Below are 17,889 nucleotides of genomic sequence, written 5' to 3' on the forward strand. Positions count from 1 at the left end.
CATTTTAAAGTACGAGTTTCCTGCCTTGGAGGTGGCAAAGCCTCGGTCCCCACCAGCGAACACAGATTTATTCGCTCCAATTTCCCCCACCGGGCATTAGGTCCAGCTCACTCCATCCCTGAGCAACAATACCTGCCCAGAATGAGGGAAAACACTCAAGCAATAAATAGCTCGCCTTATATGAGCAAAGCTTTACTCACCACAGTCTATTTTTAGGGCATAAATTGAGTTTAGGTGTCCCTAATCTTTATACAGAGAACTGGCACAGGGTTTCTCCCATTGTATTTTATTTATAGCTGGGTTTTTCCTACCCAGGGAAATAAGCTTAGTCTCATTATTTCCATTATTATTATTCTGTCTGTCATGATTATTATTATTCAGTCCATCCACCCGTTTTAGGTCTTGTCTGGAATTACAGTGGATTATCCCACTGATGCCTGTTGCCTTCACACAGAATATCACTTTTGTTGCTAAGAAACTGCTTTTGCATAACAGGCAGCAGGAGCCCAATTTTCACTCCAGCAGCTTCTGCAAGTCCCCGGGAGCAGCAGCAGCTGCTCCTGGAGCAGAGTGTCCGTGGCACAATTCCCACTGCAGGTCTGTGCCCGGGGATTGTTCCCTGGCAGGCTGGGATGGGATTCCCACAGCAGCTGGGGCTGCCCCTGGATCCCTGTAATGTCCAAGGCCAGGCTGGACATTGGGCTTGGAGCACCCTGGGACAGTGGGAGGTGTCCCTGCCATGGCTGGGGTGAGGCTGGGTGGGCTTTGAGGTCCCCCCGTCCCAAAACTTCCTGGAATTCTGTGGCACAGCGACTTTGTGTTTGAGAAGAAAAGGGGCAAAGGTGCCTTGAACACCTGCAGGGTGTCTGGGCTGAGCAAGGGCAGGAGGAACCAGGAACCCTTCAGCTTGGAAAAGCCCTCCAGGACCACCAAGTCCAACCTCTCCCTTCAGGGCTGTGGAAACACAACTCTGGGCACGAGTTCATCACGTTTGCACCCAGAAAAAGCCCCACGAGTTCCATCTGACACACATGTGGTGTGTCAGGGCATTCCTGGCTGTGAATATCCAGCCTGGGAGCGTCCCTGTCCCCTGTGAGCGCAGGCAGTGCCACCCCCAGCTGCCAGGCTGTTTGTGTGCAGGTCAAGGCACAGACACGGTGACATTTCCTCTCCCCGCTGGCTCTCGTGTTGCCATGGTGACCAGATGCACTCGCTCTTTTATCTGAAGTATCTATTAACCAAAGCTTCCTATTAATTTCCCCTCCACAGAATCCATTAGGAATTCACCAGAACACCACACAGGTTTTTAGGTCCCAAACCCAGCTCTGGGTGGGCTCAGAGACGTCGTGGGGTAAAGTGCAGCTGATGGAAATGGGTTTGCCATTAATAAGAGATTTCTCAGTAATGATGGAATAAAGAGCAGGAGGAGAAGTGGCACAGCAGCCTCTCCCTGCACATCCCTGGAGCCTCAGGAACTCACCCCAAACCTTTTATAGATCACAGATCCAAGCCTGGCCTTAGGCACTGCCAGAGATCCAGGGCCTGCCCACCCTGCCAGCCAGGAATTCCTTCCCAAAATCCCATCCAGCCCTGCCCTCTGTCCCTGGAAAGCCATTCCCTGTGTGCTGTCCCTCTGTCCTTTGTCCCAGTTCTGTCTCCAGCTCTCCTGGAGCCCCTCCAGGCCCTGTGGCTGCTCCACTCTGATCTGTGCCATCCCCTGAGGGTGCCAGGCCCTGTGGCTGCTCCACTCTGATCTGTGCCATCCCTGCCATCCCCTGAGGGTGCCAGGGACTGTGGCTGCTCCACTCTGATCTGTGCCATCCCCTGAGCGTGCCAGGCCCTGAGGGTGCCAGGCCCTGTGGCTGCTCCCCTTGATCTGTGCCATCCCCTGAGCGTGCCAGGGACTGTGGCTGCTCCACTCTGATCTGTGCCATCCCTGCCATCCCCTGAGGGTGCCAGGGACTGTGGCTGCTCCCCTTGATCTGTGCCATCCCCTGAGGGTGCCAGGGATGTGTGGCTGCTCCCCTGTGATCTGTGCCATCCCCTGAGGGTGCCAGGATCTGTGGCTGCTCCCCTGTGATCTGTGCCATCCCCTGAGGGTGCCAGGCCCTGTGGCTGCTCCCCTGTGATCTGTGCCATCCTCTGAGGGTGCCAGGGACTGTGGCTGCTCCCCTGTGATCTGTGCCATCCCCTGAGGGTGCCAGGCCCTGTGGCTGCTCCCTGCTGAGCTCCAGCTGCTGCTGCTCCTCCCAGGAGCTGCCAGGATCCTCCCCAGCTCAGGAATTGGGTGAATCCCCACAGCTGGGGCAGGAATGGGGGCTCTGAGCCCCCACATCCCTCCCTGCAGGGACACCCCTGTAGGGTTTTTGGGAAAACACAGAAAAAGCCCCAGCCAGAGTTCTGGGAATAAGAGAGGAGTTAAATCCTCAGGGGAGGAAGAGCAGATAAAAAATGAGACGTTGTGACAGGGCTGCCAGGCTGCGTGGCAGGAGGGTTAATTTTTTGTGAAACTGCCATTTCATATTCCCTTTCAGACAAGCAGAATTACACGGTGCTGGCTGCTGCAGGAGGAGCATAATTTCCTTCACAGAAATAATGACAGGGTACTTAAAGAGCAAGTGAATGGATGGCTGAAGTACTGGGCAGAGACTTCAGAAATCCAGGCTGAGCCCTCACCTTTACAGAAGGCTCCTTTGGTGACCTTGGGCCAGTCATTTAATCTTCCTGTGTCTCAATTCCCTGCCAATAACACAGGAATAATAACTGTTCTCTGCCTGCCTGGCTTATTTAGGCTGCAAACTCAGAATTTACAGCTCGTGTTTGCTTTGCTTTGAAGCCCAAGAGCTTCAGTCTGTGCTGAGGTGTCTGGGACAACCACGGGGTACAACAACAAAGGGCTGGGATGGATGGTTTGGGACATCCTCAGTGTGAAAGGCTCCAGAATTCCTGATCCATCTCTTCCCTCAAAATGTGGAGAAGTTTGGAGCTGTGCTGAGTTCCAAAAGCATCAAAATAATTTAGGAGCAGAGTCCATAGTGATTTATTGAATCCCTGAGTTCCTTCTGAAGCAGAATGGATAATTTAGAAACCTGCAGAAATTTCCTTTGTGCTCAGTCAGGGCTGCAGCAGCTCCTCAGGTTTTTCAGTGTAAATTGAGGTTCCTGTGTACCCAGGTTCTATCCATCTCCAGCTTTCAGCAGTTTGTGTGATTTCCTGAAGGCAGGAGAGATGGGTCCCCGCTCCCAGAGCCGGTGAACACCAGATTGTCTCTATAGTTAAGCAATTTGCTGTACAAAGGGAACAATTCTAAAAATAGGGAGAAATGGCACCCTGACATGAGCAGGAACGATGACCCAATCCCCACCTTGCTGCAGGGCCTTTGTCCTGTAACTGCCTCCATCAGCAGGGCTCTGATGACATTATTTTCTGTGCTTCTGTGGGGCACAAGGCTGCAGGTACCTGGGAGGGGGGATTTTGATCAGCCTGCCGAGGATGAACACGCTGGGGAGGCTTCTGGGGGAACACTAAATCAAAGTTTCATTTACATCAGACACCAGCCCGGCCATTGCAGCGTTAACGGCTGCACTGCTGCCCTCGACATTTGGTGTGGATTTAATCTGTCAGGGGGGAAGTAAAAAACAAGGGGAGAGAGAGTCCTTGTGGTTTATGAAACCTGCATCTTTCCTTTCAGGCACTATCAAATGGCAGCGATTTGTACGGGTTTAAAACTCTTCTGGCAGCAGATTTCTGGCTGCCCCTGCATCCCTGGAATGTCCAGGTTGGACTTTGGGGCTTGGAGCAGCCTGGGATAGGGGAAGGTGTCCCTGCCATGGCAGGGTGGCACTGGGAGAGCTTTAAGGTCCTTCCAACCCAAACCATTCTGTGATTCCTAAATCACACCTGCCACAGTGCCAGTGATGTGGACAATGCTGAGCCAGGGGAGTTAAAGAAATAAAAAGGAAAAAGAGAAAAGTGCTCGACAGCACGAACAACCCAAATTATTAAAGATATTTCAGTGCTTTTACCACTGGCCTCTGCAGGATTCAAGAGTTTCATTTTCACACCTAAATACCTTTGAGAATGGAGGCTCTGAGTGGTGTTGAAAATTTGTTCTTTTTATATTTTAGGGCCCTGTTGGAAGCAAAGGGCTCAGCTCTCCAAACAAGCCCTGCCAGGCACTGAAGGCCCAGCAGTGTCTGGGTGCCCTGACCCTGCTCTGGTGTTTTGGGGGGTTCCTTGGCTCCTGTGCTGCTTTCAGCTGGGGCAGAGTGAATTTCCTTCTCTGGGGCTGTGTTTGGGTTTGTGCTGATAACTCAGAGATGTTTTTGTTCTTGCTGAGCTCACTCGGAGCCAAAGCCTTTCCTGTCCTTGTCCAGCCACGCTGGGGAGGGGCTGGGGGTGCCTGGGACTGACCCAACTGACCCCAGGGATGACCACAGGATATAAACGGGGCCACATAAGGAATTGGGGGACATTTGGACTCCATGAGGAGCAGAATAAGCTCACAGGACAGGAGCTCCAGCCCCCCAAAACACGTGCACACCTGGGCCGTGGCAGCCTGGGCTGTATGGCAGGCTATGATTTGTTGTCACCTTTACAAACACAACAACAAAATCACTAGTCTTCCACACAGAGCCAGGCCAGGAGAGCAGCCATTCCTCCTCAGGGACGTCTTCTCCCAGCATCCTTCCTCAGTTCTTCTCATCCTGCACTCCTTGTTCCTGTCCCTCCTTCAGGGGCGGGCGCTGCCCTTCGCAGTTCCTCCTGAGCCCACATCAAACCTGCCTGTAATCATCTCTCCAATTTGTGCTGTTCCCGTGAGTTTCTGCTCCATTTCCTCGCTCCAGAGACTCTACAGGGACATCAGGGCTCAGCAGGGGCTCCTCTGCCTCACCCTGGGATAAACTTCTCCAGGAGTGCTCTGACAACTCTCTCCCAGCTGAATTTGAGTCTGACTACAATAAGCAAATGCAATATGTGCTGGGGAACACTGGAGAAAAGGACTCTGCAAAGAGAAAGATAATGATAGTGCAGAGATTCCTGGAATCCCACTGAGAGGCTGATTTCAGCCAGGAAAACAAACCCCTTTTGCTGTTCCCTTTCTCTGGATTTGTTGATGAGCAATCTTTGGTTCAGGTCCAGCTTTTCTTTCACTGCCCAGGTTTTCTCTGTGAATCCCTCACGTGGATGAGGTGTGGAGGGACAGTGCTGGCTCGCACCCATGGAAAGGATCTGACTTCATTCCTTGTCCAGCAGAGCTGTGCTCACCTCAGCCACTGAAATCAGGCAGGGAACAGCCTCTTCCCATCCTCACCCAGCTGTTTTGGGTACTTTTGTAAGCAGTGGGGAAAAAGGGAAAGAAATAAAACAATTCCTCTGCAGCCTTGGCTGCTCCTTCCATGGGAGGACGAAGAGGGTGCAGCAACAGGAGAGGGTTTGGGTTTGCTCTGCTGGCAGGGGCTGTGCCCTGTGGGAGCTCATGGGGAGCAGTCCCATCCCTCCCTTTCTTTTTTTATAACATATGTGCTTTCTATGGACACTTTATTCTAACTCCAGATGGGTGTTTCAGCCTGGGGATTTGTGCTGCCCCGAGATAACAGCCCTTTGTGCTGGCCTAGGTAGCAGGAGTGTTTGTGATAGCTGGGGCTGATACCAGCAGATGTCCAGGTGGTCTTATTTAACAGGGAGCATTAGTGATACTGCCATTGTCCAGGAAATCAGATAAAAACGGGTCCAGGTGTCACCCAACACCCTGTTTGTGTAAGGACTGAGCCAGCTGCTGAACACAGGGGATGTGTTCCTGTACAGAACTGCTGTCACCCCAAACCTCCCGGGTAAAATTTAACCGGGAGCTGCACTTGGATGATCCTTGTGAGTCCCTTACAACTCAGGATATTCTGTGATTCTAATCTGAATATCAAGTGGAACAGCAGTGAGTATCCAGTGAAAACATCTGGGAAGTGAGACAATATTTAGAAATAGAAACTCAGGACAATTCAGTCTTCAGCCCAAGATAACGGGAAGAGAGAATGAATTGTAAAGAAGAATGAGTTTGAGAGAGAAGACAGTTTGGGAAGTGCTAAGCTGGACTGGAATTCCAGGTGACCAGGACACTTTTCAGTCCTTGTTCTGGGACACAGCTCCACAAAGGGATTTACCACAAATCACTGCCAGACAGTCAGGTAAAAATCAAGACAGAGATGTGAACAAGAGCTCCTCTCTTGGTTTCACACCCAGCCATCCCTGCTCAGAGTGAGGTAGGTGTTCAGTAGGAAACATAAATTGCAGGCTCAGAGGCATGTGAGGATTTTGTCTGGACTGTCTCAGTGGGGCTGTATTTCTCTGTGTGGCATTTGTCAGGAGAGATCTGCCACTCCTGCTTGTCCCAGAGATTTCAGGGATGTGGCTCCTTGTCCTGGTGGCAGCTGGACCTCACCCCTCTCCCTGACCCTGGGAGGCTCCTTGGGAATTATTTCTAAGGATGGGAGCTAAACTTAGCTCCAGACCACGGGAAAAATCCTGTCTGGAAAGAGTGGGGACTCTTGGCCTGCAGCTATCTCCGAGCAGGCTCATCACAGAGAGATCCCCAGCTGCACTTCCAGGCTGTAAATTAAACAAACAGAATTTCCTGCACACCAGACCACAGGGAGGGCAGAGAGAACAATGTGGCCTTATTGCTGTTATTTCCTTTGGTTTCAATCTCTGTCCTCTGCCCTCCACCTCCTCCCCAGCCCCGTGTCTCCCACTTTACCCGATTTGTCATTTATTACCGTGCTTTAAAGAGAGGCAGGGGGAAAAATGCTCAGTGCAAATTATATTTTGAGCTGTTGTGCTTTGCCTCTTTGGCGGATAATAAATCTCTCTGGCAATGCTCCTCTGTATAGGATTTGTCATTAAATGCAATTAAACAAACCCTGCAGGTGTCCATGATCAGGCCTGCAGCAGCCCATTCACAACTGCAATGTTATTATCAGCCTGACAACAAAACAGCAGATATTTCCTGAGCTCCTCTGATCGATGAGCTCGCCTGATTTGGAACTGGAGGGAGGAGAGAAGGGGGACCAGAGCGGTTCAAATGCTCTTTAGACTTATTGATGGAAAAGTCAAAAAGCTGCTCAGCAATCAGAGGGAAGGTGGAGAGAGAAAAGGGCTGAGGGACAGAAGGGCTAAAAGGGAAAAATGAGAGAGGAGTGTTTGGGAGTCAAAAGGCAGAAACAAGGCGAGTTATCACATGGTGCCCTTCCACCCAGTGAGCTGGTTCATGCACAGGACTGGAGTTTAGGAGGCACAGAGGGCATTTCAGGGAGGATTCTATAGCACTTGGGCTTTCAGTGTTGTCATGCAGCCTCCCTGCCCAGCTGGCACAACAATTCCTCTCCCCCTGGGACAGGACTTGACTGGCAGGTTTTCCTGCTGTCCAGGGATGTCTGTCTGTCTCCACAAACTGCAGCACAATGGTTGGATCAGACAGCCAGCTAATGTCAAACCCCACCTGGAACAGTCAATGGGACTGGATGGGGCTTGGAGTGACCTGGGATAGTGGAAGCTGGGTGGGCTTTGTGCTCCTTCCAGCCCAAACCATTTGGGATTCTGTGAAGTGCAAGTTCTTCCCTATCCTCATTCTCACCCCGAAGCACATCCTGGCACAGCTTTGGGAAGCTGCAGAGGTGCTGCTGACAGGGCTTGTCCAAAGCAGATGCAACAACATTCACACCAGAGCTGCTGTGTGCTCTGACAATGAGGAACAGGAGAAAACCTCCTGTGGTTTCTGTGAGCCATCCCAGGCAGCCTGTGGAGTGTGAAGGTCAGGGATTCACAGGGGACTGGCTGCCATCGAGCCCAGTGAGGGAGAAGAATTTGCCAACACCGGTGGAATCCTTCTGCCTGACTCGTTTGCTCAGCTCAGCCTCGGGGCGCTCTCAGGATGAACCTCGGGCCCCTCCTGGAGTCCTGGTTCAGCCCAGCTCATTCTGGGCACACAGGGAATTGCAGTGACAAGGGACAAAGCCCACATTACTGCTCTAGTGCCACCTAAACAATGGATTTGGGAATGGGTAAGGGGAGCCAAGGGTATCAGTAGTGCCTGTGTAGAGTGTAGGGGTGATTATTTACTCCTACAATAAAAAGCTTTTGCAGAGGTCTTTGATTTAAGTTTTAGAGCCTCATCTCTACACTCTGTGTAGAGTGTAGGGGTGATTATTTACTCCTACAACAAAAAGCTTTTGCAGGGCTCTTTGACTTAAATTTTAGAGCCTCATCATCCCAGATAGCCTGGGACCCTGCTTGCTGCCACCCGAGGTCACACTGGGATGTGACAGAAGGAGCCAGCAGTTCTGTCATCAAGCCATGGGTCTCAGAATGAGAATTTCCCTGGAGCCTGCACCTAGATCCCCCTCTTACACCCAGAGGGACGAGAGCTGGCACATCCCAGGGCCTGCCCGAGGAACCAGGGGCTGCTGAGCAGAGTGAGCTGGGAGTGCTGTGAGCCCTCACAGACCCTACAGAACTGCAGATTTCCACCCCAGGAGCAAATCTAGGGCAGGATGGAAATGCACAACTGATTGGATCGACTTCAACAAACACCTTTTTCCCCCTTCTTTCCACTTCTCCTCCTCCCCACCTCCAGCAGCTCCTCTCTGCGCGCTGCTCATCTCCCTTTGTGCACCTCTTACCCGCACTCTCCTCTCTAAACAGGTGCAGTTGCCACTCAATAGACTTTAATTACCACTTCAAGGGCTCTCACCGGGGTCTGCGGGAGGGTGGAGATGAATTTTCCCCAGGATTATGCGTGTGGCTGAGTTCTCTCTTCAGTCAGATGGTGATGCTGCTGCCAGCCAGGATCCTTCGAGAGATCGCTTCTCCGCTCCTCTGTTCGTGTTAACAAAAAGGAAAACTGCTGCTGAAGGGGAAAAAAAAACCAAAAAACAACCCAGCCATTACCTGGATTAATTAGCAGGACAGCAAATGGGTCTGGAGAAAAACATTACAGAAAATTTACAGCCCAGGAGTCTCAGCTGGGCTTCCAAACTATTATTCCTTGCAAATCAGAAGTGGAGAGCTCAGCATCTCGGAAGATTTCTGTGGGAGACTGGGCTCTAAAAATACAAGTTGTTTTTAAGCACTTTACCTTTTTTTTTTGCTCCGTGCTGTTCCCATCACGGCTCACTGGAGAGACGTGCTGTTAATGCATCCTGCTGGGACCCTGGGGATTCCTCGCAGGGAACGGGGGTTCATTCCTGCCTGTGATGGAGGAATTATTCCCAGTGTTTAACTAGTAACAGAACATTATTTTTATTATTAAGATCCTCTTCAAAAAACACTCCTGGAGAATTATGCCTGTCAGGACTGCCTGGAGTTGTTTGCCCAGGGTGTGAGTGCACACTTGTGGGGATGCACACAGAAATTTGGATATGTGCTCCTCTGAGATGATATATGCAGAGAGGAGCTGGGAATATAACAGCATCTTTTGGGACAAGGGAGATTTCCAAACATTTAAAAAATCGTTTCTTTCACTCAACATTAACATTTCTAATTTTTTTTCATAAAATGAAATGTAGGAAGGAGATTTTTTTATAGCAAATTAAGCAACAATTTGTTCTGCTGCAATTAAGTTTGTTTTCCTAAACAAGAAATTCAGCAAAACTGGGGAAATCTTGCCGCCAAATGGGCTTTTGCAGATGTGTTTTCCATGAAGCATTTTGCCTAGCTCCAAAACAGCTGGGTGTGTGCAACATCTGAGCTTCTGCTTGGCTTCTGTGCTGGGCTGGAGCAGAGTCCATGTGGGCTCTGTGCTCCCAATCCAGCCAGGGCTGAGCTCATCCCCAAACTCAATGGCAAAAAGAGCAGAGTGACCATGACACACATCAGCCCTGGGCATCCCTCAGTGCCTGGGAATGTTCTGTTCCTCTTTCCTCAGGCTCAGGATGGAGCTGTGCCCTGATAAGTGAAGAGGTGGAAGACCTGGCCTGAGAAGGGCAAAGGAAGTCACAGGTTCCCACTCACATTTCTCAGGTTCTCTCCTTCTCATGTAACTCATTCTTTCAGCTTCTGTGATTTAAAATCCTTCTGCCCTCATCACCCCTTCCTCCCACCCTTCCTTTCCTTGTGCATTTTGATTTCCAGGCCCATCTTCCACATGTTTTCCTGCCATTTCTGCAGGACTGGGGTGAACATTGATCACAGCCATCTCAAGCCCATCTCTCGTTTTTCCCAAAGAGCCCATGAAAATGTCACCCATGAGATAATAATCATGTTGCTTACATCCCTTAATTGCTCTCAAAGTACAGTCGAGGCTTCAGAGCCTCTTTGAAAGGCAGGTTCTGGCCTTTGGCACATTATTGACAGGCTGTTGATAAGCCCCTTTGTTGAGAAGCAATTTTGTCCTTTTTCCTGTACAATTTTTTGGTTTTTTTAAAGACAGCCCTTTCAGAAAGAGTAGATTTTTAAAATAGAGCTGAGCTTTGAACGAGCAGGCATCAGAGTTATTCCCAAGGAGCAGTGGCACACGTGGGAGAGGAGAGCTACCAGCACACTCCATGCAGGACTCTGTACAGGAAATCAAACTGAGATGACAAATGGCTTCATCCTTGTTCCTTTTTAGGCCTTCCCCTCTCAGCCCTGATAATTAGATGTTTATTTGCAGTGTATTACTAAAGCATTGGATGTCTTGTGTGTTCCAGTGCATTGTTCCATGGTAAACAGGAGAAAGTGGACATTTCAGCTGTGCAGTGACTCATTTGTATCTATTAATGATAATTCTTAGGGGTTTTTAACACCTGCTGATAAAAGTGGACTGAGATTTCCTCATCACAACTGCCCCTCCTGGTCTCAAAAGCTTTGCAGGTTGGGGCAGGGACAGAGCAGAGCCAGGCACACAGACAGAGCCTCCGCCAGCAGAGCAGAGCCTGTGGCTCGGGCCTGAGCAATTCCCATCCCAGAGGACACACAGGCTTTTAAGTCACCTTTTTAACAAAGATTTATTTTAATGTGCCCCTGAGGTGAGCCAGGGTCCCTCTCAAGGTAACCCCAGCACAGCCTCAAGCTCCACACTCTGAGACAGCTTCCAACACAACCCTGAGCAAAATCCCCAGGCTCTCTGCAACTCAACCCCAGCCCTGAGAGAAATTAAATTCTTTCCTTTCTGAAACAATGTCCCTTGGAATGATTTTGCCCTTAATGAGCCCCGACTGGGCTGCTGTGTTCTGGAGCCACTGGTGTGCATGTTAACGAGGAGCTCTCTCCGAGTGGAAGCGTGGAGATGGCTGGCCCTGTAATGGGAGTCTGTTCAGCATCCTAAGTCCCACATTAGGCTGTGCCTGTAGGAACCCTGGCATGTTCCATGGAGACTGCCTCAAGGTAATCATCTCTCCTGGCTGTCCCTAAGCAAGTGCTCAGCTTGCAGCTATTCCAGGAACTGCTGCAGACATGATAAAGTTTAGCCCCTAATGCATTCACCAGCAGCAAGGTGAGGAAAGTGCCCGTTGATTTGGGATGAAAAGGGAAAGGCAAAGGGCTGTGGTACCCACAGAAACCTCCATCTCACTGGGATTTGGGTCTTGAACCCTGTGAGGGACTGGGAGCCCTGGAATTTCATTGTTTTCTCAGAGTGGGTTCAAACCATGAGCGATACTCAAAAAACATCATCTGCCTCAAATTTATCTTTGAGTCCTGCTTGATTCAAATGATGCATCCCAGTACTTCCCATCCCAGAAAGCAATTCCATACACCACATCCACTTAAATACACACTGACAACAGGTATAGGTACACACACACATTTAGATTTGTGTGTTACATGGAATTAGTCCATTCTTTAAAAATTCTGGAAAAGTTCTTCCAAACCCATTCCCTCATTGACAGACCAGCAGAGAGATATAACATTGCTCTCCTAGAAAAATACAGCAGCTCATTTATATTTGAAAGTTGTGAAGTCATTAGCTGGCAATTAATGTTCCACCCACCTGTGCAGCCCCTCCTGAGGTCACACAGAACCTGCCCAGAGCTCTGAGCCCGCCATCGTCAGCGCTGGGTGAGAACTGCTGAGATAAAATGTTGTCTGAATTAGATGGGGAGGATTAGAAAGGTGATAAAAGCTAAGCCAGGAGAAAATCAGACGATAAATAGGTCTGGCAAGATAGATGGATAATCTTCCTCCCAGGCCAAACCTGACAGGATAATCACCTTTTTCTGTTCTCTGGTTCCATTTGCTCTCAACTCACCACAGCTTTACAGATATCACTGAATTTGGTTTTCTGGTACCCGGGAAATGGGGATCACTAGGTCTGTCTTTATGGACAAGAGATTTGAGGTGCCTCATTTAGGAACAGCTTTAGGTTTCTGATGAGGGTTGCAAAAATCAGTCAAAGCATTGCCTTTTCTTAGTTTGTGTCTCATCTCCTGCTGTGTGTCAGGCAGGGCTGAGGAGAGCTGGTCAAAGCAGAGCTGCAGCTCCTTTTCCCAGCTGAGCCAGAGTGGGAGTCAGTCTGTCCTGTGCCAGGGGTGTCCCTGTCCCCAGCAGCTGTCACAGAGCCAGGCACTGTGCAAGAGCTCCCTGATCCTGCTGGGATCTGGATTCAGCCCCTCACTGTCCTCCTGTCCCCTCTGCTTTCAGGCTCCAGATTATCTCTGAGCAGATCTAAACCACCCACTGGAGCAACTGAAAACTCTTTAAACTTTCCCACTTGGGAAAGGGTTTGTCTGAACTGGCCTTTGCTCTCCTTGCTCCTGAGAAATTCCCATTGCTCCTGATCCATGCAAGGTGTGAGCCTGCAGAGCCCTGCTCTTTGCTGAAGCTTTGTTCCCCCAGATGGGGACTCCTTGTCTGAGCAGAGAACTCAGGATAAGTTTTCCATCTCTTTGTGGCATTGATTTCTCCATGAACAATCGACTTTGCAACACAGAGCAATGGAATATTTGATTAGCCAGAATTACAGACCACAACATTAATAATTTTGTGAGCTGAACTGAAAAGATTTGCACTTGTTCTCACTGGGAATAGTGCAATTTTCTCCTTTCTAAGAGAAACTTTGCTCTAATGGCAGGGTGCATTGTCATCCCACAGGAGCAGGTATTGACTATTGCCTCTGAGTTTGGGGGGCTTGAATCCATGCAATTTTCACCTGGGCTGGACTCTTGTAGGTGGACTGTTCATCATGGCTCTGGATTTTCAAAAGAAGTTAGCAATTTTGGACACCTTATATTTGTGTTTGAGACACTCTGAAAGGGACCGATTACAAGAGGCAGGTGCTTAGAAGTCCCTGAAAATCAGGATTAATTGGAATATGTCATGCTGAGCACCTGAAAACAGTAAAATGCTTTTGAAAATCACAGGGGAGGGAGTTGTGCTTCTGAACATGACTTGGGAAGAATGTACAGCCTTAAGTAACACAGGATAAAGAGATCTTTGCATAACATTATGGAAACATCCTTTAATCCTCAGTGCAGCCAAGTGCTTGACTTTAGTTTGATTCCTGAGGGAGTTCAGTGCTGAAGTTTGTGCATTTGTATTCTCCTGAAGTGGAGCCTGACATTGTGTGAGTTACTGTAGGTTTATGAAAAATTCTGAGTCTCCAAATGAAAATAAATCAAAAGGCAAAGTTCTCTTCCCAAGGCCAGGGTTTGCTGCAGGTCCTGCAGAGCCACAGACTGGGTGTGCCATGGAAGAGCTTCTCTTTGCCCTTCCTGAGCCAGAGTCCCAGAATCAGAATCTTTAAGTGCTGAACACACATGGAACACAATTTCCACATCCCAAGGAGCTTTAAGGTCCCTTCCAACCCAAACCATTCTGTGATTGTATGAGCAGGAAAACCAAATCCTTTGCTCAGAGTCCCCTGAGATCCCACTCTGGCCAGGGACTGTGAATCCTGCAGGAGTGGGGTGGGTTTGGTTTGAGAGAGGCTGCAGGTGAACCCTGGGGCAGAACAAATCCCCACCAAAGGCACCACAACCTCATCCTGTTTATCCAGGCTCAAAAGCTGTGGCAGATCTCGTGTCTGAAATCCACTCTCTTTTTCCTGCTGGGATTCCCAAGCACCTCCCAGTCTCCCAGGCACTACCAGATGCCGCGATTGCAGTGGAGTGGCAGCGACACACAGACAAATATTTGTGCAAGGCACACAGAGCCAGGAGCCTGGAACATTGGCTGTGTGCTGGGAGGGGAGAGGCCAAGAAAAAAGGATCCTGCCTTTGACAGGCTTTATTTCCATTGAATTTTAAACAATAAAAATCTGGATGGCTGGATGGTGTTTATTTCTAGCAAAACTTCAAATATTTGCTTCCAGTAGGTGACATGGAACCCTCCTGGCAGATTCATTTCCAGTTTACTCATTTTGAAGAATACTTAAAGGGTCAGGAATTAAATTGAATTAAGTTCAGACCTTACCCTGAGTCCCCTGTTCTTCAGAGACCTCTGGGTTGGATCCATCTATGAGATCTACAGAAAATGGCCAGTAAAAAAAAAATAGTGACAAAATAAGCCCTGAACAAATAGAAATAAAACTTTGATTAAAGAAGACTGCACAATACAAAATTTAGTTGGCTTTGAGGATATGATATCACCTGTCCTACTATTTTTTATATTAAATATGAAATCTGATTAGGTAATTTCCCAGAATGTGGAGATAAAGCCATAAAAGCAGGAATAGGTATTTGGTACAATATCATTTTCTGGCTTTTTCTGCATGGCTTTTTGGGGCAGGAGGTGAAGAATATGGGATTTTTTCCCCTTATTTTACAGGGCACTTCAAGGAGAAAAACCTGATATTGGTGTTGGCAGAGAGAAGGCACTGCCCAGACTGAACCTCAGCAGTTGTTGGGAGATGTTGGGAGATTTACAGAGAGATAACAAAGATATCTCTCCACTCCATTTCCACAGGGAAACATTACCACCCTTACTTTGTTCAGTGTTTATAAAATATGTCTAAAGGTTGTGTGGATGATCAAGGCCTGAAAGGAAATAACTTTCTTTTCAAGTGTTTTTCTTCTTTTTTTTCCCCAGAAATATTTAATTCTGAAGTAAAAAATAGGAGTTTTAAAATGGAGAACAGCTTGTTTCCTTTTCCTCTGAGAGGCCAACATCACTCAGGAAAAATACAAGTGTAAGGACAGATGTGGCCAGGCTGAGCCTGGATTAAATCACCTCCAGCCTCTGTTCAGCAAAGTGTTTAAACACACATTTAGTAGAGCTGGGGGAGAATTTCTAATGAACAGGGATTCATTCAGGGAATATCCCAGCTTCCAAAAATGGACATAAAACAAATGCAGCAAATCACTTCAGCTCTGTGAAATGCTTAATTTCCAAAGTGCTCAAACACTTGAACATTTTATCTTTTTTATTTTCTAGATAAGATCCTTGGTTTAATAATCTAAAGAGAAAATAATATTTTATTTCAGCGTGAGCCAGAGATAAACACTTGGTTGTTTTAATTTTGTCAAAATTAAAAATAAAAACCAGCTACTTTGTTTAATTTGATCACATTCAATTTTAAATTTCTTTTCTCTGGAGCATTTTGGGGAAAAATCCACTCTGATTTGGCCATCGAGCACTTCAAGATAACACAATCTGTCAATGGACCCAAAGTGTGCCACTACTGCAAGGCAGATTTTGAGTAGCCAGATAGAATCAGTCACGGAGGAAAAATAATTTCAATTAACTGTTCATGAAGCATCATCTCCCAACAGCACCTTGGTGAAATATCCTGTTTCTCCTACAAACTAGGGAATTTTAATTTTAAACTTTACACATGAACTACCAGTCAGACACATTTTCAAAACGAGAGCGTTGGGTTTTCCAGCATAAAGCTTTGATGCTGAGTAGATGTGAAGTGCAGGTTACGTTTGGATTCTCGCAGTCACACCGTGCTCCCAAATGTTTCCATTCCCTGCCCTACCCGAGGCTGTGAGTGTCTCTTACCTGAGGATGTTTGGAAAACGCCTCCATCCCACCGTCCCTTCCCACCTCAGCCGCCCCTTGGCTCCCATCCCGAGCGACTCCGGGCCCTGGGTCGGTGTCGGGCAGGGCTGGATGGGGACGGGACCGGGGATCCGTGTCCGGTACGTGCGGGCAGGTGACCGGGCTGTGCCGCTCCCTTTGCCGCTCTCCTGCCTCCCCTCTCCCGCAGAGCCCCCTCCGGGCTGGACTCACCCGGCCCGGCGAGCATCCATCCTCGGTGCCTCCGGTGGGCGGTGATGTCCCGGGAGAGTCCTGCCCGCGGGGCCGGCTCCCGGTGCGGGGCTCGCGTCCCGGTGCGGCCCCGCCGGCCGCTGTCCGTGGTGCTGATCCGCGGGGATCCGCTCGGGATCGCCCGCCCCGGGGGACAGCGGCCCCGTCCCCCGAGCGAGCGCTCCCCGCACCCGCGGAGCCGCCCGGTAGAGGCGGGAGCGGCTCCACAGGTGGCCGAGGAACCCTCGCAGCGTCCCCGAGCCGCCTCCGCACCTGCGGGGCTCACCTGCGCCCGGCTCACCTGAGCGGCGGAGGGGCCGGGGAAGCTGCCCTGCCTCAGCCTCGGGGCTTTTATGGCCCGCCGGGGGGGCGGCGGGCGGAGTGCCCGGGCGGGGACTCCGCGCCTCGGCCAACGGCAGCGGCCGCTCCGGGCAGTGCGGCAGCATTACATCATGGCACCGCCCGCCCGCCTTCAGTGTAAGAGTCTCACCGGCCGGCGGCACCGGGGCCGCACGGCAACAGGTCCGCCCGGGGAGCTGCGAGCCCCGGGAGCGGGGCAGCGCCGGCGGAGCGCGCTCCGAGCTCTCCCTGGGACGGAGAACAGCGGGAATGGCCCGCGGGGAGGGAGAGCCCGCCTGGCTCCAGCGGGAGCACGGAAGGTTTGCTCTGTGCGGGTCACTCGCTCCGGATTCCCCGGGACCAGCCTGTCCTCTCCATCCTGCCGCAGTGTCCCTCAGACCGGGGGCTCGTACCCGCTGCTTTCCCACTCCAATCGACCAGCCAAGCTTCAGCCCTCATCATCCTGTTTTGGGGCTGGCACAAACCCCAACCCTCCAGTTCTTCCCAGACACACCAAACTGAAAAGACAGCCCACATCTGAGTAGCTGGAATCCGTTTGGACCTCTCCTGTTTCCAGAGCAAGGAGGTCAGGAACTACTCCCTCAAGTGTGCCAAGGAGCACAGCATTCAGCACCGAGAACAAATTTATTTCCTAACCCTCATCTCCAGAAACACTCATGTCCCTGGGTTTGGCTGGGGGTGTCAGCAGGGATGGGTTTGAGTTGCACCTCTAGGATGGAAAACACACAGGTTGCAGACACCAATTTTTCAGGACTGCCCTAAAGTTACCCTAGATGGTCAGCCTGTTGTGTAAAGCTTTGTCTTCTGGTATATCCTGTGCATGGGATGTGTTACCACATGATACCAAAGGAAAAATAATAATTGGTGGGAACATTAATTAGATAGAAATCAAAATGGTCCAGAGCTGAAGGCTTGTCTGGGTAATACTTGAGACCCACATTCATGTCTGATTTGGGAAATTTCTGCTACAAATCAGACCTGTGGGTAAAATGGGGCTCTTAAGACCTGCAAGTAAGAGCAGATGACATGAAGGAGCCCATTTTCAAGTGGCACTGGATGCTATTCAAATTACAGAGCGATTACAATAAAGCCAGGTGCTCTGTTTCCAGCTCTTTTTGGTTTGTTTGTTTGTCTTCCCCCACTACCATGGATCACGGGCCAAATCCTTTGCCTGGCTTATGCCAGCCCAGGCCCTGCCCAGCCACAGCAACAGCGTTGTTTTTCCTGAGATAAAAGCTGGTTTGGGACAGAATGTACCTGTGTGTGACACAAATCACAGCCTGGGAGACAAACCCTGCAGCAGGGCATGAGCCTGGCAGGACCTGATGACCTTGCCATGAATTAGTCACAGCACAAAGAATGTAAGATTGG

At 49.8% G+C, this 17,889-nt stretch overlaps 1 long non-coding RNA gene across 2 annotated transcripts; it reads right to left on the bottom strand.

Moving 5' to 3' along the window:
• Nucleotides 1-187: 187 nt before the first annotated feature.
• Nucleotides 188-16,726, bottom strand: LOC135458895 (uncharacterized). 2 transcript variants are annotated; one of them, XR_010442945.1, is made up of 6 exons: nucleotides 16,141-16,726; nucleotides 14,380-14,430; nucleotides 11,960-12,034; nucleotides 9,128-9,240; nucleotides 8,744-8,868; nucleotides 188-1,231 (listed from the first exon to the last, which is right to left on the bottom strand). It is a non-coding gene; the product is annotated as an uncharacterized LOC135458895 (long non-coding RNA). The 2 variants fall into 2 exon arrangements; XR_010442944.1 differs by lacking the exon at nucleotides 188-1,231 and having other exon boundaries at nucleotides 8,696-8,868; nucleotides 16,141-16,708.
• Nucleotides 16,727-17,889: the final 1,163 nt, after the last annotated feature.

This window comes from Zonotrichia leucophrys, chromosome 28 (genome assembly GCF_028769735.1).
Source record: "Zonotrichia leucophrys gambelii isolate GWCS_2022_RI chromosome 28, RI_Zleu_2.0, whole genome shotgun sequence".
Classification (NCBI taxonomy): domain Eukaryota; kingdom Metazoa; phylum Chordata; class Aves; order Passeriformes; family Passerellidae; genus Zonotrichia; species Zonotrichia leucophrys.